The 21,828-nt window shown below is 45.4% G+C and overlaps 1 long non-coding RNA gene across 4 annotated transcripts in view; it reads left to right on the top strand.

Moving 5' to 3' along the window:
* The window catches only part of LOC148147032 (uncharacterized), a 42,851-nt gene extending 23,713 nt beyond the window's left edge, over nucleotides 1-19,138 (top strand). For 2 of the 4 annotated variants that reach the window (XR_015760225.1, XR_015760226.1), the window contains 5 exons: nucleotides 651-759; nucleotides 8,840-8,946; nucleotides 12,455-12,796; nucleotides 16,821-16,908; nucleotides 18,359-19,138. This is a non-coding gene — a long non-coding RNA (uncharacterized LOC148147032). Of the gene's footprint in view, nucleotides 1-650; nucleotides 760-8,839; nucleotides 8,947-12,454; nucleotides 12,797-16,815; nucleotides 16,909-18,358 lie in introns of all 4 variants that reach the window. The other 2 variants (XR_015760228.1, XR_015760227.1) reach the window with 2 other exon arrangements.
* Nucleotides 19,139-21,828: the final 2,690 nt, after the last annotated feature.

Genomic DNA, 21,828 nt, shown 5'->3' with positions numbered 1-21,828 from the left:
GTGAGTCTGAGGCTGGTAGTGTTCACCAGTCAGACTGTCAAGGTAGGCAAGAACAAGTCACCGAATGAGGTGCGACGGACCAGTTGCACTGCATTTATTTCAGTGCAAGAGGCCTTACAGGTCAGGCAGGTGGGCTCAGGGAACATGGCACTGGGATATTACAGCAATTACAGAGGCTTCACTCAGGGATGGATAGGACTGGCAGCTTCATGTTCCAGGGTATAGATGCTATAGCAAGGATAGAAAGGGGGCAACAGAGCAGGGGGAGAGGTGTTTTTGATTAGGGATAACATTATGGCTGGGCTTTGGGAGGATATTCCTGGGAGTACATCCAGGCAAGTTATTTGGTTGGTACTGAGAAATAAGAAAGGGATGACCATCTTAATGGGATTGTATTATAGACTCTCTCCCAATAGTCAGCGGGGAATTGAGACACAATTTTACCAGGAGACTTCAGTTATCTGTAAGAATATTATGGATGCAATGATAAGTGGTTTTTTTACCAACATAGCCTCGGAGTGCTGTAGTGTTAAGGGCTTGGATGGAAAGGTATTTGTTCAGTGTGTACGAGAACATTTCAGAATCAGTTTGTAGGATGTACCTACTAGAGAAGGAACAAAACCTGATCTGTTTTCTTTATTCATTCACAGGATAAGGCTGTCACTGGCTCGGCCAGCATTTATTGCTGCGTTTACCCAGAGGGCAGTTAAGAGTCAACCACGTTGCTATAGGTCTGGAGTCCCATGCAGACCAGACCAGGTAAGGATGGCATTTTCCTTCCCTAAAGGTCATTAGTGAACCAGATGGGTTTTCCAACAATTGACAGTGGAATCCTTGTCGTCACTAGATTATTTTTTCCAGATATGTATTGAATTCACGTTCCAAAATAGGTAGGAGGAGTGCCGAGGATGTTAGACAGGCTTTCAGGGAGCTAGGTTGGAAGCTCAGAGTTAGAACGAACAGAGTTGTTGTCTCTGGTTTGTTACCCGTGCCACGTGATAGAGATTCGAGGAATAGGGAAAGAGAACACTTAAATGCGTGGCTACAGGGATGGTGCAGGAGGGAGGGATTCCAGTTTTTGGATAACTGGGGTTCTTTCTGGGGACGGTGGGACCTCTATAAACAGGATGGTCTACACCTGAACCTGAGGGGCACCAGTATCCTTGGGGGGAGGTTTGCTAGTGCTCTTGGGGGGGGTTTAAACTAACTCTGCAGGGGCATGGGAACCCAGATTGTAGCTTCAGGGTGCAGGGCCTGGAGTGCAGGGAGGTTAGGAACATGGCATCAATTTCAAAGGAGGGTGCCTGTAAACAGGAAAGTGGCTTGAAGTGTGTATACTTCAATGCAAGAAGTATACGAAATAAGGTAGGTGAACTTGCAGCGTGGGTTGGTCCCTGGGACTTCGATGTTGTGGCTATTACGGAGACATGGCTAGAACAGGGACAGGATTGGCTGTTGCAGGTTCCAGGATTTAAATGTTTTAGTAGGGTCAGAGATGGGGGTAAAAGAGAGGGAGGTGTGGCATTGCTTGTCAAAGATAGTATTACAGTGGTGGAAAGGACGATGGATGAGGAGTTGCCATCTGAGGTAGTTTGGGCTGAGGTTAGGAATAGGAAAGGTGAGGTCACCCTGTTAGGAGTCTTTTACAGGCCTCCTAATAGTCCTAGAATCATTGAAGAAAGGATAGGGAAGGTGATTCAGGAGATGAGTGACAGTAATAGGGTGGTTGGTATGGGGGACTTTAACTTTCCTGATATTGATTGGGAAAGCTATAGCTCAAGTTCGTTAGATGGGTCAGTGTTTGTTCAATGTGTGCAGGAGAGTTTCCTGACACAATATGTAGACAGGCCAACAAGAGGTGAGGCCATACTGGATTTGGTTCTGGGTAACGAACCAGGCCAGGTGTTAGAATTAGAGGTAGGTGAGCACTTTGGGGATAGTGACCATAATTCGGTGATTTTTACTCTCGTGATGGAGAGGGATAAGTGTGTACTACAGGGCAAGAGTTATAGCTGGGGTCAGGGAAATTATGATGCGGTGAGGCATGACTTAGGATGTGTGGCTTGGAAAAGTAGACTCCAAGGCAAGAGTGTAAATGATATGTGGAGCTTGTTCAAGGAGCAACTATTGAGTGTCCTTGATAATTATGTACCTGTCAGGCAGGGAAGAAAGGGTCGTGCGAGGGAGCCGTGGTTTAATAAGGAATTGGAATCCCTTGTTAAATGGAAGAGGGCAGCCTATCTCAAGATGAGACGTGAAGGTTCAATTGGGGCGATTGAGAGTTATAGGGTAGCCAGGAAGGACCTGAAGAGAGAGCTAAGAGCAGCAAGGAGGGGACATGAAAGGTCCTTAGTCGGTAGGATTAGGGAAAACCCTAAGGCTTTCTATAGGTATGTTAGGAATAAAAGAATGACTAGGGTAGGAATAGGTCCAGTCAAGGATAGTAGTGGGAAGTTGCGTGTGGAGGCGGAAGAGATTGGGGAGGCACTGAATGAATACTTTTCTTCAGTATTTACTCAGGAACAGGGCATTGTCGTCGATGTGAATACTGAGTCACAAATAAGTAGAATGGATGGCTTTGAGGTATGTAGAGAAGAGGTGTTGGAAATCCTGGAAAAGGTGAAAATAGATAAGTCCCCTGGGCCTGATGGCATTTATCCTAGGTTTCTCTGGGAAGCAAGGGAGGAGATTGCAGAGCCATTGGCCTTGATCTTTATGTCCTCTTTGTCTACAGGAGTAGTGCCAGAAGACTGGAGGATAGCAAATGTGGTTCCCTTGTTCAAAAAGGGGAGTAGGGATAACCCTAGTAACTATAGGCCGGTGAGTCTCACTTCTGTTGTGGGCAAAGTCTTAGAGAGAATTGTAAGGGATAGGATTTATGCACATCTGGATAGGAATAATGTGATCAAGGATAGTCAGCATGGTTTTGTGAAGGGCAGGTCGTGCCTCACAAACCTTATTGAATTCTTTGAAAAGGTGACGAAGGAGGTTGATGAGGGGAAAGCGGTAGATGTGGTATATATGGATTTTAGTAAGGCGTTTGATAAGGTTCCCCATGGTAGGCTACTGCAGAAAATACGGAGATATGGCATTGAGGGTGAGTTGGAGGTTTGGATTAGGAATTGGCTGGATGGAAGAAGACAGAGGGTAGTAGTTGATGGCAAAGTTTCTTCATGGAGTGCCGTCACTAGCGGTGTTCCGCAAGGATCTGTTTTGGGACCATTGCTGTTTGTCATTTTTATAAATGACCTGGAAGAGGGGTTAGAAGGTTGGGTGAGCAAGTTTGCGGATGATACGAAAGTCGGAGGAGTTGTTGACAGTGAGGAAGAATGTGGCAGGTTACAGCAGGATATAGAGAAGCTGCAGAGCTGGGCAGAAAGGTGGCAAATGGAATTCAATGTAGCTAAGTGTGAGGTGATTCACTTTGGGAAGAATAACAAAAAGATGGGGTACTGGGCTAATGGTCGGATATTTGGTAGTGTGGATGAGCAGAGGGATCTTGATGTCCATGTACACAGATCTCTGAAAGTTGCCACCCAGGTAAATAGTGCGGTGAGGAAGGCATATGGCGTACTGGCTTTTATTGGTAGAAGAATTGAGTTCCGGAGTCCTGAGGTCATGATGCAGTTGTATAAGACTCTGGTGCGGCCGCATCTGGAATATTGTGTGCAGTTTTGGTCGCCATACTATACGAAGGATGTGGAGGCACTGGAACGGGTGCAGAGGAGGTTTACCAGGATGTTGCCTGGTATGGAAGGAAGATCGTATGAGGAAAGACTGAGACACTTGGGGCTGTTTTCATTAGAGAAAAGAAGGTTTAGGGGTGACTTGATTGAGGTGTACAAGATGATTAGGGGGTTAGATAGGGTTGACAGTGTGAACCTTTTCCCGCGTATGGAGTCGGGTATTACAAGGGGGCATAGCTTTAAATTAAGTGGGGGGTAGATATAGGACTGAAGTTAGGGGTAGGTTCTTCACTCAGCGAGTCGTAAGTTCATGGAATGCCCTGCCAGTAGCAGTGGTGGACTCTCCCTCTTTATGGGCATTTAAGCGGGCATTGGATAGGTATATGGAGGATAGTGGGTTAGTATAGGTTAGGTGGGCTTGGATCGGCGCAACATCGAGGGCCAAAGGGCCTGTACTGCGCTGTATTCTTCTATGTTCTAAAATCTGCCGTAATGGGATTCAAACCCGGGTCCCCTGAACCTTATTTGGGTCTCTGGATTAACTGTCTAGCGATAATTTCACTCCGTCATCACTGCCTCTTAGGAAATGAGGCAGGGTGAGTGACTGAGGTATCAGTGGGGCAGCGCATCAGCACCAAAGATCCCAGAGTATTGTGGCTCAGAGGTTAGTACTGCTTCCTCAGCACCAGGGACCTGGGTTTGATTCTAGCCTCGGGCACCTGTCTTTGTTGGAGTTGGCACATTCTCCCCAGAGCTGAAAATGTGTTGCTGGAAAAGCGCAGCAGGTCAGGCAGCATCCAAGGAACAGGAGAATCAACGTTTCGGGCATAAGCCCTTCTTCCCATAGTGTCTAGATGCAGTACATGAGGTTTTGGGATGTGCAGGCAAATCTCTGCCTGATGTGAAAAGATCCTTTTGGGAACTTGGACAGATGTCAGAGGGAGGTGTGGCCGCACGTTTTACATCTCCCGTGGCGGCAAGGGAGGGTCAAGGGTGTGGAGCGTGGGTTGGTGGGAGGGAGTGGACCGAACAAGGAAGGCGCAGTGGGAATGGTCTCTGTGGAACGCAGATAGAGGTGGGGAGGGAAATATGTCTCTGGTGGTGGGGTCTGACTTTAGGTAGCAGAAATAACAGAGGTTAATGTGCTGTATCTGGAGATTAGTGGGTGGAAGGTGAAGACTGCAGGGTTATATTCTTTATTGTGGCTGAAGGGGTGGGGTAAAGGCGGAGGTGCGGGAAGTGGAGGGTATGTGTTGGAGGGCGTTGTTGATCCAGTCAGAGGAAAATTACGGTCCGTGAAGTAGATCTTTCTCAGATGTCCTGGAATAGAATCCAAAGAGATTAAACAAATATCACAGACAAAAGATTAACTGGCCCAGAGAATAGGACCCCTTAAAGGTCAACAAGGCTGTCAATGGAACCACAGGGAGTGCAAAAGATATGCAAATATTTCACGTTATTTTTACTGGAGAAGTATATGGAAGCTCGAGAGTTTGGAGAAATAAACAGTGATAACTTGAAAAGTGTCCATGTTACAGAGGAGGTGGTACTAGATGTCTTAAATCGCATCTAGGTGGATAAAGCCCTGGAATATGATCAGGTGTATTCTGGAACTTTCTGGAAATCTAGTGAAGTGATTGTTGGGCCTCTCCTGAGGTATTTATATCGTTGATAGCGACAGGTGAGGTGCCATTATTTTAAAACACTGGTAAGGAGAGGCCATGGAACAAGAAAACAGTGAGCCTGAAGTCAGTGGCAGGCAAGTTGTTGGAAGGGATTCTGAGGGACAGGATATCCATCTATTTTGGAAAAGTAAGGAATGACAGGGAGAGTCAATGTGGCTTTGTACGTGCTCAATTGTGTCTCACTAACTTGACTGAATGTTTTGAAGTGACAAAGAAAATTGATTAATCCAGGCTGTGAATGTTGTTTATATGGACATTCAACAAGGTTCCACAAAGCAGAGTGGTTAGCAGGGTTAGATAACATGGAATGCAGGGAGAACAAGCCATTACAAAACTGCCTTGAATGTAGGAGACAGAGGATGATGATGGAGGGTTGTTTTGCGGACTGGAGGCCTGTGAGGAGCAATGTGCTGCAAGGATGGATATTGAGCCCTTAAATAAATAACTTGGATGTGACTATATGAGGTATGGTCAGTAGGTTTACAGAAGACACCAAAATTGGAGGTGTCGTGGACAGTGAAGAAGGTTAGTTCAGAATACAACAGGATCTTGATCAGATAGGCCAATGGGGCGAGGAATGGCAGACGGAGTTCAATTTAGATAAATGTGAGCTGTTGTATTTTGGAAAGGCAAATCAGGGCAGGACTTATACACTTAATGGTAAAGTCCTGGGGAACATTGCTGAACAAAGAGACCTTGGAGTGCAGGTTTATAGTTCCTTGAAAGTAGAGTCACAGGTAGGCGGGGTAGTGAATGCAGCATTTGGTACCCTACCCCCCCACCCCCGTTATTGGTCAATGCATTAAATGCAGCTGTTGTGACATCATATTGTGGCAAGACAGGGCACTGATTAAAGCCCTTCTGGAATTCTGTTTTCAGTTCCAATCTCCCCGTTCTTGGAATAATGTTGAGAAACTTGAAAGGGTTCAGAAAATATTTGCAAGGATTTTGCCAGGGTTGGACGGTTTGAGCTATTGGAAAAGGCTGAATAGACTGGGACTATTTTCCCTGGAGAATTGGAGGCTGATAGGTGATCTTATAAAATCATGAAGAGCATGGATAAGGTGAGCAGTCAGGGACTTTTTCCCAAGTTCGTTGGGTCCAGAACTAGAGGGTACAGGCTTAAGGTGAGAGGGAAAAGATTTAAAAGGGATCTAAGGGGCATCTTATTCATGTTGAGGGCATTGCAAGTAGGGAATGAACTGCCAGAGGAAGGGGTGGAGGCTAGTACAATTGCAGCATTTAAAAGGCATTTGATTGTGTATATGAAGAGGAAGGTTTTAGAGGGATAAGGGTGAACTGCTGGCAAATGGGACTCCATTAACACTCTCCGTTATTGGTCAATGCATTGAATACAGAAGCTGGGACGTCATACTGTGGCTGGACAGGACGTTGATTAAGCCACTTCTGGAATTCTGTTTTCAGTTTGAATTTCCCTGTTCTGGGAATGATGTTGTGAAACTTGAAAAGGTTTGGACAAGATTTACAAAAACGTTGCCAGGATTGGAAGATTTGGGCTACAGGGAGAGGCTGAATACTCTGGGGCTATTTTCTGTGGAGAGTCAAAGACTGAGGGGTGACTTCATGGAGATTTATAAAATCACAAGCGTGGATAAGGTGAGCAGCTGGCGTCCTTTTTCCTCAGGTTAGGTGGGTCCAAAACTAGAGCACGTGGGTTTAAGTTGAGAGGGCAAAGATTGAAAAGGGATCTAAGTGGCAACGTTTTCAAGCTGAGTGTGGTGTGTGTATGGGAGGAGCTACCAGATGAAGTAGTGGAGGCTGATAAAATAACAACATGTAAAAAGCTTCTAATTGGGTACATGAATAGGAAGGGTTTTGATGGATCCAGGCCAATAGATGGTAAATGGGAATCCATTAGTTTAGGATTCCTTGTTGGCACGGACGAATTGGACCAAAGGTCTGTTTCTTTGATCTTAATAAATTAAGATGCATTCCTCAATTTTGTGGAGAGCAAGCTGAAGCACAGATAATTATCCTTGCAGCTGAGAAGGGTGAAGCAGTGATTTCGATCTGGTGCAGATTTGGTTCCAAGGTCTTGAATTTGCAGAGAGAGAGAGAGAGAGAGAGAGGAATTGTTAACACTGTCACATTTTTTAGTAACTACTTTCAAGTAATTGACAAGTAATACAAGGTGAAAATGTGAACACTACTTTACTCAGTAAGTTCTGAGCATCTGGAACAGTCTGAACGACACAGATTCAGCAGGTATTCTGAAACAGACTTGGAATTTTACTTTTTAAGGAAAGATTTGGGGGGCTGTGGGCACATGGGAGTGGACTTGGGACAGATTTGCAGCATCTCCAGAGGGAGAGAGTACAGCCCCAATGGGCTGAATAGACCCCAGCCCCTGTGCTCTGTGATACTGCCCCATTCACTGTGAATGATGAAGCTCATCCCAGGGCAGAGAGAGGGATTAGCCCTCCACTCTCATCACAATGGGGCACGGCTGATTGACGGCAGCTCCAGACCAATGGGAGGAGAGTCTGTGTGGTCCTGCAGCCAATGGGATTGAATGAGGGCTGTGGGCATCAAAACAACACATGTCCATGAACTGTGCAGGTGCAGTGTCACTGTTTGGGGTTGGGAGAGACAGCAGAGACTGGGACAGATGCTGTTGGACCTGAATTACAAGTTCCTGGTAAATTAAACCCAAAAGAACTGCGGATGCTGTAAATCAGAAACAACAACCAGGAGGTTCTGGAAAAGCTCAGCAGGTCTGGCAGTATCTGCGATGAAAAATCATAGTTTCAGACCCAGTGTCCCTTCCTCAGGACAGATGTTACTGAGAAAAAAAGTCAGTTTATGTGCACACGTTAGTGTGGGGGGCGGATAAATGGTGTAAAGGACAGGTGGGGATAGAGTGAGAAGAACAGTTAGATAAAGGATACCGATCTGGCTGGGGGAGGGTGACTAGCTGTTAATGGAGACTGTTAGTGGCTAACCATAGGTAGTGTGTAATGGCAGGCTGTGAGAACAAGGACTGGTGTGTGGGGTAGGGGGCTACGACATGAGGTTGTTAACTTATGGTTAGCCAAGAACTGTCTCCATTTTAAGCTGTTGCCCACCTATATCACTCCACGATTGGAGCTGCCGAGGACACAAACCTTTGGAATATCCTCCCTACCTCCCTCTCTTCGCCTTAAAGATGTATCTAAAAATCGTTCTCTTTAATCAACGTTTCCATCATTCGTGAAGCATTTTAGGAGATTTGTCAAAGGCTCCATACAATGCAGGTAGTTCTTGTTATTGTCTGACATCAGGAGAAACAGGGATGACCCCTCTCTCTCATACCTGATGAACAGCAGAAAAAGCAGGAAGCACTGAGCATGCTCCAGCCCACAATGGGCCTCGGATTATTGATGTAAGCGCAGGACCAATAAGAGTGAGTCCCTCCCTATAATGCATTTTGCACTCCCTGAAATATTAACTGTGTTTCTCCCTCCACAGATACCATTGATCAGTGCCAAGGCCCCATTGCCTGTAGAGAAGGTGGTGTTTGACTTCCTTGTACAGCTGCAGTTCGTGTGGTGAAGGTGCTCCCACAATGTGTTTGGGTAAGAGCTATTATAGATTGTCAACTCTTCACTGTCGCTGAGTGAATAATGTGTGTGCAAATCAGCAACAGTTTGTTTTTTTTAATCATGTTTATAAATCCACAGAAATACTATTGAGAACTTCTGACATAAGGCCACAGATGGGGATATTAGGTCAGGTGATCAAAAGAATTGCCAAATAAGCAGGTTTTCAGGAATACCTTAAAGGAGGAAAGCAGGTCCGAGGGCGTTAGGGTGGGAATTCCAGACCATGTTGCCTTGGCAACAGTAGAAACAGCTAGACAGGTGAAGCAACGAATAAACACATCGTTGGGAGTCTGAAAGAAAATGAGTTGTCGGGGTCTCACAGGTTGTGTGGTGCAGGGAGACAGGGATGTTCACAGCCAGGAATTACATCAGGGGTGAGAATTTTAAATTGTTGCTTGTTAATAGGAGCCTTTTGATGGATCAACAAGTTTTGGTACAAGTGAGCACTTGGGCAGTAGGGTTTTAGATACTCTTGAGATTGCATATAAGTTGAATGTGGGAGGCTGGCCAGGAGTGTGCTTGGATAATGAAGTCTGGAGATAACACAGGGATGGACGAGTATTTCAGTAAATGAGCTGAGACTAGGGTGGAGTTGGGTGACGTCACTAATGTAGAAATAGTGTTTTTGGAGTTGGGCTCCTCCTCCTCATCACTCCCCCTCCCCAATTCAGATCCTTGTTCTATCTGTCTGTCTTTTCTGGTTATGTCCTTCTCTCCCATTCTGCTACAAATTAATATTTGACCCCACCGTTGTTGGAAAAACCTGCTCCATCCCAACTCTCCCTTTCCTTTCTGAATTCCTTTATATTTGGTGTCCCTTAAGGATCTCTCCTCAGTCCCTCCTGTTTCTCACCTACATACTGCCAGGAGGTGACATTGTCCAAAAACCACTGTGTTAGGTTTCACATGTACACTGACAATGCCCAGCTCTCCCTCCCCATCATCCCTCTCCATTACTCAATTATCAAACTGCTCATCACGCTCCCACTACGCAATTGGCTGCAATTTCGTGCAACGGAACGTTGCAATGGTTAAACCCATTGCCTTCAGTTGCTATTACAAATTACTTTCCCTTACTGCTGAGCCCCACCCTCTCCCTGGGAACTATCTGTGACAGAACCACACTCTTTACAATATAGCTCTCATATCTGACCCTAAGGTGACCTTCTGATCAGACATCTCCACAATCCCAAACACCAGGAATTCCAATCTCTTAAAATGTTGCTTGACTCCACCTCACCCCAGCTCCATTGCTACTGAAACCCCTGATCCGTGTCGGTGTTGCCTTAAACTTGACGAATCCAAAACAGAACCCGTGATTCCCCAACTATCCCAGAATCTGGTTCCAGACTCCCTCATGATGGGAAACATCCTCTCAGTATTTACCCTGTCAAACTCCTTAAGAATCCTGCATGTTACAATGAGATCCCCTCTCATTCTTTTCAAATCCAGTGAGTCGAGTCCCAACTTGTCCAGCCTTTTCTGAAAAGAGAATCCCTGCAAACCAGGGATCATCCCAGTCAATTTTCTCTGAAATGCCTCTGACGAAATGATGCACTTCCTTAAATAAAGGGACCAAAACTTCTGTCATTACTCCAGAAGTGGTCTGACTCGCACTTTATAAAGTTACTCTTAGTTATATACTCCAAACAAATCCTTTTAGACTTGCACAGATGTTGTTGGAAATGCTCAGCAGGTCATGCAGCATCTGTGCAGAAAAATCAGTTAAAGTTTTGGGTCTGGTCACCCTTCCTCAGATACGTTAACTCTAATTTATTTTCACAGATGCTGCTAGACCTGATGAGCTTTTCCAAAAACTTCTGTTTCTCTTCCTGGTTTACAGCATCTTCAGTTGTTTCGGTTTTCATTTCCTTTAAACTTGCCCCCGCTCCTCTATAATTTGTCATTTCCACCTTGGAAAAAAGATACACTTTTTTTGGACTCCCCTACCCTGGGAAAAAGAAACCATGACTAGTCACCCTATCATTGCTCCTCATAATTTTATAAAGGTCAATAAAGCCACCGAAAGTATCCAGTGCTGCAGGGAAATAGCCTCAGCCTATTCAGCCTCTTCCTATGGTTCAAATGTTCCAATACTGGCACCACCAGGTAAAACTTTTCTGAACTCTTGCAAGTTTCCCAACATCTTTCCTGTAACAGGGAGACTGGAATTGAAAGCAGTCTGGGGATTCCAAAAGTGGCCGAGCCAATAAACTGTACAACCGAAACATGATCTCCCAACTCCTATCCTCAATGCACTGCCCAATAACAGCTAGCATACCGCACACCACCTTCACCGACCTGTCTACCTTCAACCACACTTTCAAGGAACAATCAACCTACACTGCATGGTCTGCTTGTTTGTCAACACTTCCCAAGAACTTGCCATTAAGAGGTTGAGTCCTATTCTGATAACATCTTTCTGAAATCATGGAGACCACAATTGAATGCAGCATTCTAAAACTGGCCTCACCAATGCCCTACTCAGCCACAACGTGACCTCCTAACCCCTGTACTCAATGACAGAATCCCCACAGTGTGGAAGCAGGCCTTTCTGCCCATGAGACCATACCAACCATCGGAACAGTATTCCACCCTAACTCTGTAACCGACCATTACCCAAAGCTAATCAATCTAAACTGCATGTCTTTGGAATTGTGGGAGGAAATTAAGAGCACCCAGGGAAGCCCACGCAGACACACGGGGAGAATGTGCAAATACCACACAGACAGTGGAATCAAACCAGAGTCCATTTATTGACCAGCACATTCCATTAAAGGTCAGTGTCCCAAATGCCACATTCAGCACCTGATCTCCCTGAAACTCCACTGTCCAGGAGCTATGCAGTTGTTCTGAGCCCTTCAGAGGAAATTAAGGTGAGGAGGAGAAAACACGAACAGGGTTGAGTTGTAGATCTGTAAAATAACTCTCCATCTTCCCCCTCTCTGTTCCCCCCGTCCACCCCCCCACTGTCGGTGAGTCCTTTGTCGCCCCCCCACCCCTACCTCGTCGGTCGCCCCTCCCCCGTTGGTCTGTCCCACAATCTGTCGGTCTGTCCCCCCATCTTTTGTCCCCTTGGTCTGTCCCCCCTCTGTCAGTTGCCCCCCTGTCGGTCGCACACCCGTCTCTTTTTCCCCCCCCCCCTCCATCGGTTCCCCCCCCTCAGTCTGTTCCCCCTCTTTGTCAGTCGCCCCCCAACCGTCGGTCTCCCCCTCTGATCCCCCTGTCTGTTCCCCTCCTCTCTAATCCCGTTTTCTGTCCCTATCCATTTCTGTGCCTCCCCTCTCTATCCCCCCCTCTGTCCACACCCATTTCTGACCCAACCCTCTCGATCCATCCACCCTCTCTGACCCTCCACCCACCCCCTCTCTGCCTACCCTCCCTTCCCAGTCCCCTAGTTCTGTACTCCCCCCTCCGCAGGGAAAATATCTTGTCTATTTACCCTATCCATGCCCAGCCTGATTTTAAAAATCTCTTTCAGGTTACCGTTCAGCCTCTGACACTCCAGGGAAAACAGCCTATTCAACCCTGGCAACATCCTGTACTTCTTTTCTGACCCCTTTCAAGTTTGAGAACATCCATCTGATAGGAAGGAGACCAGAATTGCATGGAATATTACAAAAAGTTGCCGAATCAATGTCCTGTACAGCCGCAATATGACCTCCCAACCGCTACACTCAATGCTCTGACCAAAAAAGGCAAGCAGACCAACTGCCGTCTTCACTATCCTATCTACTTGCTACTCTACTGTCAAGGAACTATGAACCTGCACTCCAAGGACTCTTTGTTTAGCAGCACTCCCCTGGAACTTACTATAAACTGTGTAAGTCCTGCTAAAGTTTGCTTTTCCAAAATGCAGCAGCTTGCATTTTTCTGAACTGAACTCCTCAGCCCATTCACCCATCTGATCCAGATCCCCTTGTACTCTGAGGTAATCTTTTTCCCTGTTTGCTACACCTCCCATTTTGGTGTCATCTGCAAACTTACGAACAATAACTCTTATGTTCACAACCAAATCATGGATATAAATGATGAAAAGTAGTGGATCCAGTACCGATTTATGTGACACTCCACTGGTCACAGGCCTCCAGCCTGAAAAGCACCCTCTGCCTTCTACCTTCGAGCCAGTTCTGTACTCCATGCGATCTAACCTTGCTGATCAGTCTCCCATGAGGAACCTTGTCAAACACGTTACTTAAGTCATGTAGATCATGTCTATGCTCTGACCTCAGCAATCCTCTTTGTTATTTCTTCAAAGAAACTGAGTCAAATTCATGAGACATGATTTCCCATACACTAAGCTGTTATTAGAATCCAGGATTTAACTCTGTACATTGGGGTCTGTGTTGCCCAGTTATAGGTGTTAATATTCTGGATGAAGTTCAAGTACACCAGCATTTTGTCAGTGACTGTGTATTGAGTCTTGTTAATGTCACCAACACAGTTGAGTTCCTTTTGAAAGGCAGTCCCCATATCCCTTGCCCACCAGGAAATAGTGGCAGTGTCCTTACCTCTGGACCAGGAGGATCAGGCTCAGAGTTGAGGAACAGCATCTTTGAAGAGGCTGATTAGTAAACCTGCCCAAACAACCAGGCCATACTATCTCCCAGCTGTCCCTGCCTGAGCCTCCAAACAGAACCTTCCTGTAGTTTCTCTCCTGTCAGACTCTCCCATTGCTCAGTTTGTCCAGGATTCCCTCCTGCTGCTGCACTGCTCCTGTCCCTCACGGACCTGTCCATCCTCCAGTATCCTCCACCTTCATTGTTTACAATCTCATTACACCAGTTCTCCAGCCCCGCCCCTTCCCGTCTATAGATACTGCTCAGTGGTTAGCACTGCTGCCTCACAGCACCAGGTACCTGGTTTCGATTCCAGCCAAACCCAGAGTTTGTGCATTCTCCCCGTGTCTGAGCGGGTTTCCTCCGGGTGCTCCGGTTTCCTTCCCCAATCCAAAGATGGGCAGGACAGGTGAATTGGCCGTTCTAAATTGCCCATAGTAATACATTAGTCAGGGGTAAATATAGGGTCGGGGAATGGGTCTGTGTAAGTTTTGGAGGGTCATTATGGACTTGTTTGGCCGAAGGGCCTGTTTCCATACTGGAGGGATTTTGATATATTGGGCAGCAGCTGCTGTCAATCACCCAGGCTCCTGTTTGATCGCGAGCACGTGCTGTAGGAGAGGAGACCAGTGTATGGGCACAGTGCTAGACAATTGTGGGAGTATGCACAGTGCCTGGGAAGAAGGCTGTGGTTGTGAGGGATTAATCTGTCATGGGCATCTTCCTCCCTCTGGGAGCAGGACCCAGGGGAATGGCCCGTTTCATGGCCCCCTGACGTGATCAGACTATCAGTGGTCCAGCATTTTGCAGAAAGTTATCAGAACTCTTTTGTGAAGATTTAGGGTTTTTATGGAAAGCGACAAGGACGGGCCTGCAATTAGAGTTATAATTTGGTTCATTTTAGTAAGACGGGATTTGGCTAGAGTGTGCAGGAAGCAGTGTATGCAGGATGGTTGTCATCAGAGCATTCACCAACACCCCCCCAGGAAACTGAATTCAAAGAGAGGAGAGAGTGTGTGAGAACTGGGCGTGGAGGAAAGGAGTGAGGAGGTTGATTTTTGACTGAGAGTTAAAACTTTGGGGAACAAGAAACTACAATTTAATACTATAATTGTCTTATAAAGATCCATCCTGTATTAACGTGGTGAGTTGTTTTCTCAGTTGTAGAGTACTGAAAGGGTGGATTTGTGGATGAGAAATTCAAATTGAACTTCATGTTCAGATCTGATAGTTACTTGATCCGTGCCGATCTGAATATCATTGGCTTTTTCATGTGGAAGCAAAGGTGTGTATTCTGTCCGTGGGCGAATATTTCAAATGTCAGTGTGACTGGAAACATTACTGAGGTACAGCCAAGTCCATGTTATGTGCTGAGTGTGGAGAAAGAGTTCATTTGTTTTTGAAAGTCTGAAAAATCATGGCACGTTTCCCAGGAACAAGTAAGCCACAGCTTTGCTTTGTTGAAGGACAAGTCTTTAATTAACCATGCAACCAGAAAGACACAAGGATACCTGCACCATGGGAAACAGTATGAAAACGGGGTGTTATAAAAGAGTTCATTCTCGATCATGGATTGTAATCCATTGGCGTTGTCACGTCGGTTCCAGCACCATGGGGAAATACTGGAAATATGAAGAATGCCGTGTAGGTTTCAGTTATTAAACTGTAAAAAGTGCAGAACAATTTACAAGGATGTTGCTAGGGCTCAGGGGTCTGAGTTATAGGAAGAGGTTGGACAAGCGAGGATATTTTTGTTTAGAGCAGAGGAAACTGTGGGGGTACTTTTCTAGAAATGTATAAGACCATGAGAGGCATGGGTAAGGTGAATGCATTCAGTTTTTTTCCCAGGGAATCAAGAACTGGACGGCACCAGTTTAAGGTTAGAGGGGAACTAATAAAAGGGAAGCTGAGGGGCAACTGTTTTACACAGAGGGTGGTATGTATATGGAATGAGCTGCCAGTGGAAGTGGTTGAGGTGGGTACACTCACAACAGGTAAAAGACATTTGGACAAATACATGTAAGGAAAGGCTCAGAAGCAAATGGGCCAAGTGCAGGGAAATGGGGTTAGTGTGGATGGACATTCTGGTCAGTATGGGCCAGTTTGTGCCAAAGGGCCTGTCTCTGCTGCAGGATGCTATAACTCTAAGTGCATCTGCTATTTCTCCCACTAACTCTGTTGGTATCCTGGGATGTGTTCCATCAGAGCAATGAGACTTGTCTACCTTTAGCTCCATTAGCTTGCCCAGCTCTAACTCTTTCACAATAATAGTTATTTCTACGTCCTCACCTTCCTCAGTCTCCTTATCAATTACTGGCATGTTCTTCGTATCCTCCACTGTGAAGACTGACTGCTGTGTACTCATATTCCTAAACCCTGCTGGATAGGAATAACTGGGCACAGAACTCTGAGAGGTCGTCTTTGAGTCTTTATTGATGAAACATGGCTGTTACCTGGATAGTGTACATGCAGAGCACCTCCAGGCAGCATCAGGTAATTCCCCGCCTGTCCGATGTAAAGCTCCCATTCTTATACCTTTGTGGTTTGGGACTTTGAATAGAGATTGTCGCTCAGTGTTATCTCCATGGCAACGGTCAGTTAGAAAGTCGAGTTCATTTTCGCACTTTGTGGTTAAAATGCACACCCCTCTCCCACGCCCCTGTGGCTCCCTCAAGTGTCTGATGGGCACTTCATTTTCACTGGGGTATCTATCAGGATTCCCCAGTGTTGGAGAATCCGGTATTGGGGTGGGGTGGACAAACTTATAAATCACACAACACCAGGTTATAGTCCAACAGGTTTATTTGGAAATACAAGCTTTTGGAGTGTGCTGTGAGTTTTAACTTGATCAGGATTATCTCTATGGTAACAGTTAAGTGCTTCAACAATTACAGAGGCCATATGTTCCCCACACAGTAAGTTCCCCTCTCGCAGTGTAAACTGCTATTCCGGCCCTTGGGTTAACTACTCATCACTTTTCTCCCCCAATCCCATCTAGCTTTCTTTTGATCTTCAAAATTTTTCTAATCTCCTAGTTTCTCCATGGTCTTTGCCAATTTGTATTTCAATTTGATAGACTCCCTTATTTCCTGAGCCACTCGTGGCAGATTACTCCTTTTCCGACAGTCCTTCCTTTTCACTGATATATATTTTTGCTGAGCACTTCGAAAAATTGCTTTGGTATTTCCCCCACTGTCCGTCAACTTTCCCACCGTAAAGTCTTTGCTTCCAGTTTACATTAGCCAACTCCTGCCTCATCCTATTGTAGTCTCCTTTGTTTAAGCACAGGATCTTGGGATTGGATCTAATCTTCCAGTTTTCCAGCTGTGTTCGAAATTCAACCAGATTTATCAGAAGTCTTTTATCAGATTACAAGGTGAGATGATGTTTCCTGGGTGTTTTGCGTTTCATTGTCAAAGACCTTGGCTTTGTAGTAAAGTTTAGGATAGATATTCACAACAGAGTATTCTGGACGGTGTGAATGTACTGCACAGTCTAAAACCATAAATCACTGTCTCCCCTCAGTTTAAAATTGCAAAATCGTTATCTCCTATATACTTCCTCACTACCTAAGTTTGGAACGCTAATCCACCTGACTATCCTGCATTTTTCAAAATCTCCTTTGGTGAAGTTGGTGATTTTTGGATTCAGCTTTCCAGTTATTACCGTAAGAAGATAAGCACTGAGCACAGGAGAGGCAATGCAGCCGTTCGAACCAGCTCTATCATTTAATACCATGATGATTGAGCTCATCTCGGTCTCAGCTGGATTTTCCCACTGTTCTCTCTCACCCTTCATCTCATTGCAAAATAAACATCTGCATCTCTTCATTAAATCTGCTCATTGTCCTTGCAACTACCGCATTTTGAATAGGGAATTCCCCAGATTCATAACACATTGAGACAAGTACATTCTTCTTCATAAGAATATAATAGACTTCCTATAGTGCAGAAACAGGGTATTCATCCAACAAGTCCACACCAACCTATGATGAGCATCCCATGCAGACCCACCCTATCCCTGTAACCCTGCATTTCCCATGGCTAATGGCCCAACCGGCACATAGATGGACACTGTGGGCAATTTAGCATAGGCAATTCACCTAACCTACACATCTTTGGACTGTGGGAGGAAGCTCGAGCACCCTAGGAAACCCACGCAGACATGCTGAGAACGTGTAAACTCCACACAGTCGCCTCTGGCTGAAATAAAATCTGGGTCCCTGACGCTGTGAGGCAGCAGTGCTAGCCACTGAGCTACATCTGCTTAAAATCCGCTACCCCTTATTAACCTCCCCACCCCGCAATTGGCTGAATCTCTGTTCCTTACATCAGAAATCAGGTTGTGGAAGCCAATGTCTCAGTAAAATCCAGTAACGGCCCGTGTCTGAATGGGGATCCTATACACCTCACCTTTCATTCACTATCCAGAAACATGTCTTCAGTGGCTTCATGGGGGCTACAACTCCCACAATCCCTGAGGCAGGGACCACACATGTGCGGGGAAGCCCAGCACTGCACATGTACAGAATATTGGTGGATTTTGGAGCATGTGCTTTGGGGCAATTAGCGGAAAGCATTTGACATTGTGATTGGCTGGAGGAGGAACGTATCAGCTTGTAGTATAGACCGGTTGGGGGGGATCTGCTTACCAGTAACTCCATGAGAATGGCGGCGGGTACATTCGGGACAGCAGAGTCAGAATGGTGGGAGAGAGTAAGTGGGCTGGAGCGTTACAGCTTTGGCGGAAGAAAGGGAAAAAGATATTCCAGAGAAGCTAGAATTGTCTGCTCTGAATTTCTAACCTGTATATATTCCTTTATACAGGGTGCTCGATGGTGAAGATTTGCAGACTGGAATCTCAAACTCATGTGCAGATCATGATTAAGTTAACCAGCATTTGAAGAACCAAAGATGGAGAATAACTTGGACAAAATCCAGCGACACTCTCCCTCCCAGCATTGTTGGTCTATCTGTGTCAAATGGACTGTGAGTGGTTCAAGACAGCAGCTCAATACCACCTTCTCAACGGTAACTAGAGATGGGGAATAAATGCTGGCTGAGCCAGTGATGCCCATATTCTGGAAACGGTTTCGATCTTTAGTTGCTGAAACCCCGTTGATGTTACTGCAGGATGATGAGGGACGCTGAGTGCGTCCTCCAGAAGGCAGAACCATCACATTACCCGAGCCTACACCCACACAGTAACACAGCAACACCACTGGAACAAAAGGCAGTTACGCCAAAGGAGGACTTAGATATAATTCTTTGAGATAAAGTCATAAAAGGGGATTGGAACACAGCAGGAACAGGAGATTGAGCGGGATGGTCAGCTGTTTCCCATTGAATGGTGGAGCAGGATTGAAAGGCTGAATGGCCTCCTGCTGCTATCTCCCAGGTATGTATATAGCCATGAAGGCCGGCTAGGAAGATGTAGGCAGGGCAGGGATTCTGCAGGGGAATGCACTTCCACATCAGTTTTCAGTGAGGGACAGTTTGGTGGATTTTATTTAACATTTGTCTTTAACACAAGGTTTGTGAATTTGATTTTAAAATATTGTAGCTATTTATTCCACAATAAATAAAACTAAAAGAAAAGAAATGAAACTATCTGAATATAACAGTTTTTAAAATTTAAAATGCCCTTTAGAACAAAATCCTGTCTCTTCCCGGACACCATCACTTTCCAGTTACTCAAGCTCCAGGGAAATATTTCCTCCCTGTCTGAACCTCTGGTTTGATTTAACTGATTTTCAGTTCTCATTCTGTGAGCTGTGAAGCATTCTTTATTCCCCATTTCTCTCACACAGCTGAGCAACCTTCCCACCATCAACATCATCATTACACCATTTTGGTTCACATATAATCACCAGCAGTAAGCCACCCATGTAACCAATTGAATATTTATAAACAACACCCCTTACAGGCAAAGCAAACCATTACAAATGACAAAGTGGGAAGGGACAAAATCAAAGTAGAGGTGGGGGTGAGGAGGCAGCGATGGAGATAAAGCACTATATCCCCTGCAGTGCCCACCTCTATCTAAAGGCATCGGGAGAATTGATACACACCACATGCTCCTTCTCCAAGGACACCCTGTTGTGTCGCCTTTATCCTCAATCATGGAATAAAATCCCTACAGTGTGGAAGGAGAGCATTGGTCCATCAAACCCCACCAACTAACTAAAGAGCATCCCATCTGGAGCACTCTACCCCGTAACACTGCATTTCCCATGGCTGATCCACCGAGTCTGCACAATCCTGGACACTGTGGACAATTTAGCACGACTGATCCACCTAACCCACAAATCTTTGGACTGTGGGAGGAAACCAGAGCACCTGGAGTGGACCCACACTATCCTGGGGAGAATGTGCAAACTCCACCCAGGCTGTTGACCAAGGCTGGACTCCAATCTTGTACCTGATGCTGTGAAGCAGCAATGCTATAGAGCAATTTAAATCAAAACAGATGATCCCTGCTCCTTGTCACATTGCTGTTTGTGGAGACTTATTGCCCAGAGAGATATCCTGAGATTCAGAAAGAGACAATATAAATTCAGTCAACTCCTGCCGAGTTAATCTGATCAACATCAATACTCCAACAGTGCCATCAGACCTCGTACCTACTCTATCATTTACGATTTTTAACCCATGGGAAGTTTGTTACCAGCTTCGATGACAGCCATAATGCTCTGACCACTTTGACGGAGCCAGTGCAAGTCATTTCTAATAGTTATCAATAGATTGAATCTAAACAGGATGCCCCACAACAGGAAGTGCTCTGACACTCAATGCCTGCAAGCCAAGGTCATTGTCCTAAAACCACTCACGTCTGGCAATACCATTGAAGGTATTTTATACAGTAACCTTTCAGTCTCAATTGTCAGTTCCAGTCCATGAAGCAGCCAGTAACATGCCAGTGAATTGAATTCTAACAGCAGCATTGCACTGGCAGGAGAGATTGAGGAGCTTGAAGCTGTCTTCTCTGGAGTATCTAAACATGAAACCCTTCAAAGGAACAAAAATCTTCAAGAGCTCGAGAGGATAGATACAGGAAGGATGTGCTCCTAGGCTGCTGTACCTGAAATAAAATAAGCACCAACTACGGTATCTTTATCCAGCATCCCCTTTCGATGCATAAATGTTTAAGATTTATTTGCTGCTCTAATTACACTCCCAGTTTTAACTGCTGTAATGTTGATGACTATGCAAATGGATAAAATATAATTTAATCCATCCCAAAAACTCTCTGTACCTGTGTCTCACTTGTGTTCATCGAGACACTGATTCAATCTGACCTCTTTACAAACCCTGCCCTGATATTTCCTTAGATGGCTCAGAATGAAATATTCACAGAATTGTTACTGTGCAAAAGGAGGCTGATTGGCTCATCAGCTCTCCAAAGGATCACCTTACTGAATGTCATTCTTCTCCCTTTACCCCTTAAACCTTCCCATTCGTCCTCTTCCAATAACACCAGCGAGTTCACAACTAACCACAGCGATCAGATTTGTTTTCTTTGTTCATGGGATCACGGCATCACTTGCTGGGGTAGCATTTGTCATCCATTCTAACTGCCCAAGAGATCGTAGAGTCAACCACGTTATTCAGCGTCTGGATTCACATGTAGGCTGGACCAGGTCAGAATTAACAGTTTCTCAGACCCAATGACATGAAGAGTTGATTTCTGGCCTATTATCTTATTTCTGAAATGATAATGAATAATTTTTGCAGTTGAATTAAAAGTGAAAGACCAAAATGTGTTTTATTCTGATTGAGCACGTCCTCCTGTTTTCTCAGTTGTTATTGACAGTCTCATTCCCCTCGCACCAGAACCTGTTCCAGAGAGTGTTACAGAAAAGACAGAATGGTCAGCTGCAGCTGGTCACCTGACCGGTCACTGGTTCCGAAAGGTTCACTCTCCACAGATGCTGCCAATTCTGCTGATTTTTTCCAGCAATTTCTGTTTTTGTTCCTGATTTCCCAGCATTTGCAGATGTTTCGTTTTTGAATATTGATCTTGTCTGTTGCAGAGGAGTTTATTGATGAGTTTGGAGAGTTTTGAACATTGCAACTTAGGCCACAAATCAGCCAGGATCTATTGAATGGCAGAGCAGGATTGAAGGGCTGAATGGCTTCCTCCTGTTCCAATGAAAGTTATCCATCGGCAGCTTGTGGTAACATTTCCCCTCAATACTCACTTCACCTCCATGTCTAACACACTGTTACTGACTGAACAAACCTCCTGTGTTTGAACTAAACCTGCTCATGTTCAGTAGCTCCCTCTACTGCCACCC

Source organism: Chiloscyllium plagiosum, unplaced genomic scaffold (genome assembly GCF_037043375.1).
Source record: "Chiloscyllium plagiosum isolate Xiang-an unplaced genomic scaffold, Cpla_swu_hap1 HiC_scaffold_18, whole genome shotgun sequence".
Classification (NCBI taxonomy): domain Eukaryota; kingdom Metazoa; phylum Chordata; class Chondrichthyes; order Orectolobiformes; family Hemiscylliidae; genus Chiloscyllium; species Chiloscyllium plagiosum.
This window is presented reverse-complemented; position numbering and strand designations above follow the sequence as displayed.